This window comes from Aythya ferina (genome assembly GCF_964211825.1).
Source record: "Aythya ferina genome assembly, chromosome: 2".
Classification (NCBI taxonomy): Eukaryota; Metazoa; Chordata; class Aves; order Anseriformes; family Anatidae; genus Aythya; species Aythya ferina.
In genome coordinates, this window is record NC_140297.1 from 83,075,835 (window position 1) to 83,084,263 (window position 8,429).

The window sequence follows — 8,429 nt, forward strand, 5'->3', positions numbered from 1 at the left end:
TTCCCAGGAACACCCACTGAGTATCTGCTTACCCTGTCACAGGGTCAGGAAAACAGCAGTATGAAATGTCAGACAGAGCTTGTCAGGGCTCGTCGGCTTGGGAAGGGTTTCACTAATTCTCTTGGGCATCAAAACCGCACCTGGTAGAGGCTAGTTTAAATGGTGGAAGCATCAGCAGGGAGAAGGGGAGACAAGGCATTTACCATCATTATTGCCTGAAGAAAATTCTCCTAATAGCTGACACTTTCACAGCTTGGCTGTGGAGAAGACACCAGATTTCTTACCTTGACAGAAGTAAGTAGGAAAGCTGTATTAAGAGGAAACCCACACAGAAATATTAGGAGAGACATGCGTGTCTCATAAAGAGCACAATCTCCCAAAATGCCATCTTTGCAGGAGTCAGTTGGCTCAAAGTGATCATCTGATGGCAGTTTAGTCTACATTTGGTTCTCCCTGGACACATTTCCATAACATCACAAGGCAGCTGGCACTAATTGGCACCTTGGTCAGTCAGGAAAGAAGCAGTGAGTAGGGATGTGAAGAAGCAGGGCATTCTCCAGCTGGGAGGAAGCCAGTGCTGTTTTATCCCAGTCAAGAAGCAGGTCCACTGGATTTAATTGGACTCTACATTTTAGACAATACTTGATCAAAAAAAAAAAATATAAAATGCAGAGGCTGATTTCTAGGACTACCTGTACTGACATGGTATTCAAGCTTAACTTTTAAAACATCAGAGAGTAACACTGCTGATTTACCCACCACGGATAAATGTCCTTTGTGAAGCACAAGGAAGGCAGCTAATTAGAAAGCCAAGAAATGATTCCTGCTATGGAAATATTTTTTTTATTTTTTATTTTTTTTTAGTATTACCAAAATGACAAGAAGCTACATAACTAAGGAAAGGCACCCAATTTGAACATAGCCCTCAGTTTTATTTTTCCAAGAAGCAAGAAGTTATTAATATCATATGAAGGCTAAAAAGAGATTTGAAAATAAGGGTTTAAAGTAGACCGTGCTCTCTCTGCTATGGTAAGCCAAGTCACGGTACAGGTACAGGAGCCAAAGGGCAGAAAATTAGAAAGCAGTATGGGTGTATTTTAGGAAGAAATTAGCCTGACATTCAGGAAAACAAAGAAGGAGCAATGGCTCCACCAAACACTGATAACTCACCCTATAACACTGGTCTCTGCGTATTGTAAGTTCTCTTTCTCATGTCTCAGACTACATCCTGCATCACTTATTACTTAATGAATCCCTGAGGGGTTTAGATATTTAATATTGCAACATGAGAAGAAGTCTTAGACACAAAAAATTAAAGCAATAGTGCCTAGGTTTTAACTGAAGAATTAATCACAGCGGGCCAGATTCCCTCTGGAAGCAGAGCTCTGCTCAGTGCACAAGGAAAAGGGGCAACACCTCCAGATTCAACAGAAAGCTCAGCCCAAGCCAGGCAAGACCAGAAGCAGTCCAGGGAGCACTCTGATTTATGCCGTTGGCCCAAACTCCTGCAAGGCCACCATGGGCAGAGGATCAATCATGCCCACGCCATTCCCTGACTCACAGCAGCAAAGCAGAAGTGAGAAATGGATCCAGGAGTTTGCTAGAAGAAATTTCCAGGCTAGCAGGAGATTTACCACCACCAGTCACTTGTAACTGGAACCTTGCCCGTGATCTACATGAGGAGGGAGCTGGCCTCTGTGTTGGACAGAGATATAGCTGTGTTGGCAAGTGCTCCTAGAGCAGACACAGCAGCGGAGTGGCTTTGCTGGTAGGCTTTGCCTCGGTTCTGCTGGTGTAACGAGCCAAACTGACAGCAAGGGGCCACTTTGGGGGCTTCTGCCAACAACAAAATGTCGATAAATAGAGAGAAAAAAAAAAAAAAAAAGAAAACTTGCCTCCTTATATACTGCTTTTGTCCATGTTAGAACAGCTCTAAACAGCACAAGTGGGCAAGAGCTTGGTGGGCAATGCAAGTCTGTCCCTGAGGACATGTCCCACGCTGCCTTAGTAAGAGCTGAACCTGCACGAGGTCTCTTGGGGCTGCACAAGTGGGGCCTGAAAGGACACGAAGGGGTCACAACGATGGCTCTCTGTGCGAGGAAGTGTCCACCTGCCTGGGGCAGCACTGGCATTGCCAGTGAGAGCTCCCATGTTCTGGGCAGCTTCAGATTCGGCAGGTGTAGGTTCACAGTCAAGATACAAATATGATATCACTATCTGATTTTCTTCAGCTTCCTGAAGAAGTACACATTTAAAACAACATCACAATGAGGGCCTATCACACCATGGTTCATCTGAAGTTGTTATCTCTAAAGTGTATGTCACAATGTCAGGGTGGAAATAAATTTAGCAGCGCTTCACTGTCAGCAGAACAGGGCACCACTGAAGAATGTTAACAAAAAGCAGATAAGAGAAAACTTACTGGGAGGGAGTAGTGGAAGTGCTGTAATAGCAGCATGCAAAGCTTTGGGAATGGTAAGTTTGCCTGGCATACCCATAGGACAACGTGGCAACACACAAGGCAAGGGGCATCTCCACACATCATGGTTGTTAGCTTGAGGACCTTAACTCCACAAGGTGCATTGGGCTATCTTCGAGTATAAAGATAGTCATCAATAATTATAGGAGATGAGCAGGCACCGCCTGTTTCTCTTAAGCCCCACAGTGGGCTGGATCTCAGATCAGTTTCCATCAGTCAAACCGGCATCAGATGACATCTTTGATTTACACCATCTGTTGCAGAGAGCCCAATCTGCCTCACCAGCTCTAAAAGCATAATGACAAAACCTAAAGTTCAAAGCCTTTCTAATGGGAGCATATGAAAGAAAGCAGTAGTCAAATTTCATCAAAGCATCCGGCAGAGCAGAGATTTCACTCCTGCCTGTGGACGCAAGCAAATAATACTGCCCACATTTCATTAATAACTACCAGCTGCCCACCACCACCAGGTCACACTACCCAGGACATAGACGCAGGGCATCCCCACAGCATCAGGCAGCTGCTCCATCTACTGGATTAAACCCTCAGCTAAAGCAGCTTGGCTCTACCCACACATTCTGAACATAGGCCTTGGTGTCAGTCAATGAATCACAGCTATGAATAATATTAAGTAAGCCCCGGGGAGGTCATGAGTACTACAGAGGTCTCAGCATTGTGGGCAAGCTTAGTCATTAGAAAGGGGAATAAGGAGGAAAAATGGTAAGGCCATGAGCAGGCTGGCTGGCCGCCAGTTATTCTTGGTTCAGTCAGGCACTTGAAAGTTAATTTGGGAAATAATGTGACTGAAGTCAAACTGCAAGCGAAGTTCCTTAAAACACAAACAAATTAGCATCGATGCGACTGTTTCTAGGTTTCTAGGGTACACAGAATGTCAAGTGACTGATGATCCTTGCAACAAAGGAAATCAGTATTTGCTGAAACAGGGCAGGCACTTCATGGAGTTGTACTTTTGACAGAGCTGAGTGCTAGCACATTCAGTCTTCCACGTTGATAGACACAGTCACCCAGAAGGGAAAAGGTGTTTTTTTCCCCACCCCTGTATTCTCTGCACCTTCTGCAATCATTTTTACAAGAGCAAACTAAAGGCTATCAGGGTGAAATAGGATTATTTTTTTTCCACTCATTTTGTGCAGCTCTAAATGGCTGCACAAAAACATAGAATAAAATGCTTTAGCATTAGCTTAATAAAAAGTTCCATGATGAGATGGACAGAGTCCTTTATTTAAAATGACCCTCATGGGTACTGGGTGGGATAACTCAGATGATATGCTGTGTGTGTGATTTCATTTGTGTCTTTTCCTCCCAGGACAGATCACATTTCTTCCTGTAAAACCTCAAAAACCCAATGTGATAGGAACAGAGGTTGGGACGAGGCAAACTAATAATGAAAGTGCCGTCAGAGTAAAATGCATCTGAGTCATAACTTCATCGGCTGAGGCAAACTCCTCTATCAAAAAGATTATGTAGATCACGCTAATGTGTACAAAGGTTACTGAGTCAGTATCACCGTTATGAAAACAACTTTATTGAGGAGGAAAGATCTTGTTTTGGGAACAGATCAACAGATTCGCATGTTATTCCCTGTTGTGATGTAAAGGCTTTGTGTGATGCTAGGTTAGCTGTCATTTCCCAATCTGAGATGGTTATTGTATTTTAAGTACAATGTCAGTATCGCAGCAAGATCACTTAGCATCCTGACACAGAAGGTTCTGCATAAACTCAAAGTATCATTATTCTTAAATGATTTACAGCAGCCACAAATAAAACTATAATCTTTATCCACTATGATACTTTTTATACCATGGGAGATGTCACTAGAAGGAATCCTCAGAACATGAAAGGGGAAAAAAAAAAAAAAAAAAAAAAGAAAAAAAAAAAAAAAAAAGATGGCCTTCCTAAAAACTACTCTAACTGGAATTATCTTTTGGATCCTAGATGCCCCTTTTTTTCCTTTTCATCTGCTACTTTTCCTCTTTGGTGGGACTTTGGTGGGACCCAGATCTTATCCTCCATTATGCTATTTGGGTCAGAAGCTGGCATAAAGGACTAAACATAGGAGTAGGTCTTTCCTCACAAGTATCTGCTCTGGTGATTTGAGAACACGAGCTCACCAGCCCCAGGGGATCCTGTGCTGGCCATGTCACTACCCTCATTCCTAACTCCTGAATCATGGTGGCAGCAATGAGATTAACAAAACGGACCAGAGATGATTCATACAGCTCCTGTACCTGCAGGGGCACATACCCATGCACCATTTTCCCTAACCCTTGTCCTTCTGCTCCCTTTTTCCCTCTTGTTTTTAAGATTTCCTTAATTGTGTCTGGTCCAAGCAGACTGCAAGTGCTGACCCTCCATGTGTGTTTGTGGGTCTCTGGGCTGTCTCACAACACATTATAATCGTTGACTAAGAACCTTGCAGTAGCACAGCCTTTTCCTTGCTAGGGAAAAACTCCTCCCTGTCTGCACAGTGAGTAGTTTGGGGCACTACTCAGCCACAAATCCAAGTCAAGCCAAGCAGATTTTACTCCTACTGCCTCAATGAGTGACAGAGATGTCTATCAGAAGATATTTGAGAGGCAGCTATTTCAAAACACAAAGGTTACACATGCACAGAGCTTTTTTGATATAAATAAAATGTCATTACAGTCCTTTGCTCCATGCAATGATAAATATCACTCAAGATTATTAACTTTGCTGTATCGCCATCGGTATAGGAGAAAATCCAGGGCGTTTCCACGTAAAACATGATGCACTGCCAGCGTCCTGTATCCAGGGATTGCTTTGTTTCTGCTGGATTTCATAATTAAAGTAAGGAAAAGATAAAGGACTTTCCTTTGAGGCTTGCAAGCTCCTAATGAGCGTTGCAGAGAGAGATAGAGTCTGCTGCCTTTCTTGAACAAACAGTCTCTGTCTGTGCAATGTGTACACAGCTCAGTGAATTTACTGAGAGTGAGCTGGGAATACATCACACTGCTTCCCACCCAATGCACTAACTCCTCAAACTGAAGCCCACCCTACCACATAGTGATTTAGGAAGAAGGGCCAGGCCAACATACTGCAGTTATAAGAAAGGCATTTTCACTTACTGTAGGTGAAGCTAATATTGCTCACTGAGAGCAACTTTAAAAAAAAAAGAAAAAAGAAAAAAAAAAAGAAAAAAGAAAGAAAACACTGCCAAACATAAACCAGAAAGCTCCAAAACCCTCATAGCACAGGCAGAATGAGGGCAAGCTACCCTGACTCTCACTCCTTCCTTGACCTAGGAGAAACTAATATTTATGCCCAATACATCATCGAGCTCCTTGCTGAGAGGGCTGCCAAAGGTGCCAGTAGTGCTGATCACTGCATGATACGGATGTCTAACCATCTAGAAGAGCTCTCAGCACTTTGTGCTAGCTGAGGAGACAGCTGGACACATGGTTAGTGCTGTGAAGTGCAATCCTGAGGTGCAGGAGCCCAGTGAGCTGCATTTTGGATGCTGAGCATGAGCAGACTGAGGGTGGGTGCAGTCCCAGGGCCAGGCTCGTGAGCTTGTATCAGGGAGCAGGCTGGTATGTTCTCTGCAGACAGGTATTTTGTGCCCATTTAACCACACCTTGTTTACACTTGCACACGTCAGTAAACAGCTGTTCCCTCTGCCATTAACATTCAAGACAATGTTGTGAAACCAATGCATCTGGGCACCTAAGGACATGTTATCTGAGTTATCATCTCCAAAGATGCTACAAGTTATGCAACCTGTGCTCTCATTATCACCATCTTAAAGCATTTGCTTATGTCTTCTGTCTTACCACAGCTCTCCTTGAAATGTTATCAACTTTGAGAAAACACCACTGTGCGTGGCACAACCCTCACGATCTCAGGTGGGGACAGTGGAGTAGAACAGTGCACACCCAGGCTGCTATTTCTTAGGCTGGGGTTTAAAAATCATTAATCCTGAACCTGTGCCCAGTGAAAGTCTGTTCCAGATTAGACACGCTCACACATTTGTCAGAAGGACATGGTGCACACAGTATCAAATTCTTACACATTATCCTTACACATATAGCTGGACCCAGAAGCATCCATCCAGGTGGTACAGATAAACAATAATTGATCTACCAGAGCCTGCTGAAAAGTAGGTGATGCACTGACATGTTTTCAAGAAATCTGAACTGACAGAAAGTAATTATAGTCTGGGGTGGGTGTAACATTTTTGATCTGGTTTAAGGAATATCTTTGAGTATTTCCAGTGACAGCAGAGGAAATGATGACCTGCAGAGGCACAGACACAGCTCTTCTAGCAAAGCAGATCCAGGTATAAGCACAGGTCTCTGATGCTTCTCCCCAGTTACTGGCTTGCAACCCTTCCTGATTCACCACAAAACCTCCCAGCCCCAAGGACTGGTTTACAGAAAATAGTTCCCACTAGTTTAACTACAGTCCGTTATTAAACTGATTCAGTTAATCCTTCAGAGACTCCTTTGGGGACACAGCTAAATTCATTTATAGCAGTTATGGCTTAGAGCAATTTACCTTTCAGTTGGTAAGTTAATTGTGATATCAATTTATAACTTAACTTGATAGTTTATTAGCTTGAAACTAAGACATCAGCTATCAGTCAATGTACTGTGTTTCCAGTTGTGCTTTCAGGTGATGTTTTCAGCAACTGATTACGGTTAAGTCAGTTAAAATATTTGTGCAGGTCAGCCCCAAATCTCCTGTCCCAATTACATGCTCTTTGCTTTCAAGCATTGAGCAACACACAAGTGAATGACCCGCCTGTCCTCTGGGAACAAACAGGTAGCACAAACAGGGCTCAGCCCATTTTTAAACAACAAGTCAACAGGCAGAAAACATGTTGAGGAGTCAGAGAGGAATGGCGTCAGTGAAACATTTGACTTACAGGCTTTCCTTCCAGCCCACAGCTCCTCAGAGACCCCCAGCTTTAGTTAGGGCATAAGCAAGCACTGGGTTTCACGTGCATACTTTTTACTATGCTCATCCCAGCCACTAATTAGGACCTTATCTGTGTGGTGCAACTATCCCCTAGGACAAGGCTATTAGCTGCTCTTAGGATACACAGACAGGCTCGTGTTTTCAAAAGCTTGGAGCTGGCAACACTGAAAATGTATGGAAACAAAAGAGGTTCAACCAGGAGCAAGTTCTCCTGTTACAGTAATTGTCCCAAGTGGGCTTTTCTCCTGACCAGAACCTTTAGATCAATTAGGTGTGAAAACTAAATATATCAGTAGAATTAAGTTAATAACATTCAATAACATTAATGAAGTATTTGTTCGTATTTCTGGGGTGGGAAAGGAACAGCAGGGAGAAAAGTCTCTATGCCATCATCCCAAAAATAGGAGGCATTGAACAGCCCTGCTTGCTTTCATCAGATGAAGACCTGCTGCAGACTCAGCAGGTGAAGCACTGGCAGCCCATTTTGGGGGTCAGGTGCCCCAGGCCATGCAGACACCACCGGGCCCAGGCTGCTGCAGGGCAGTGAGATCACCGCTTACACCCCACAGCTGCAGCTAGGACATGGGGCAAGGAGCCAAGCAGCTCTTGGAGCAGCTTTGTCTTACAGCCCCGTTCCTCCCTAGTTCATGCAGGAAGCAAGGACTAGGTGATTAAAGCAGACAGAGACAGGGCAGGGCTGCAGAGCACAGCACTGCACCATGCACTGAAGTCGTCACTTCTGTTTTGGCTTCGTTTCTTCTCAGAGCTGAAGTTAGCTTCTCTTTTCTTTGGGTTGACATCTTCCCAGTGTTTTTTGGACAGCCTGTGTCATCTGAGCAGAGGTCCTCAGCTTCACTGGTGGTTTTTGCCTTCCAGTGTATTAGCACTGCTTGACATGGCAGTTTCAAGAGAGCAACTGATATGAACCTATTACTTTTTTTAAAAAATAAAGCTTTCACTATGCTGCTCAATATCAATAAGTTGTCTATAAA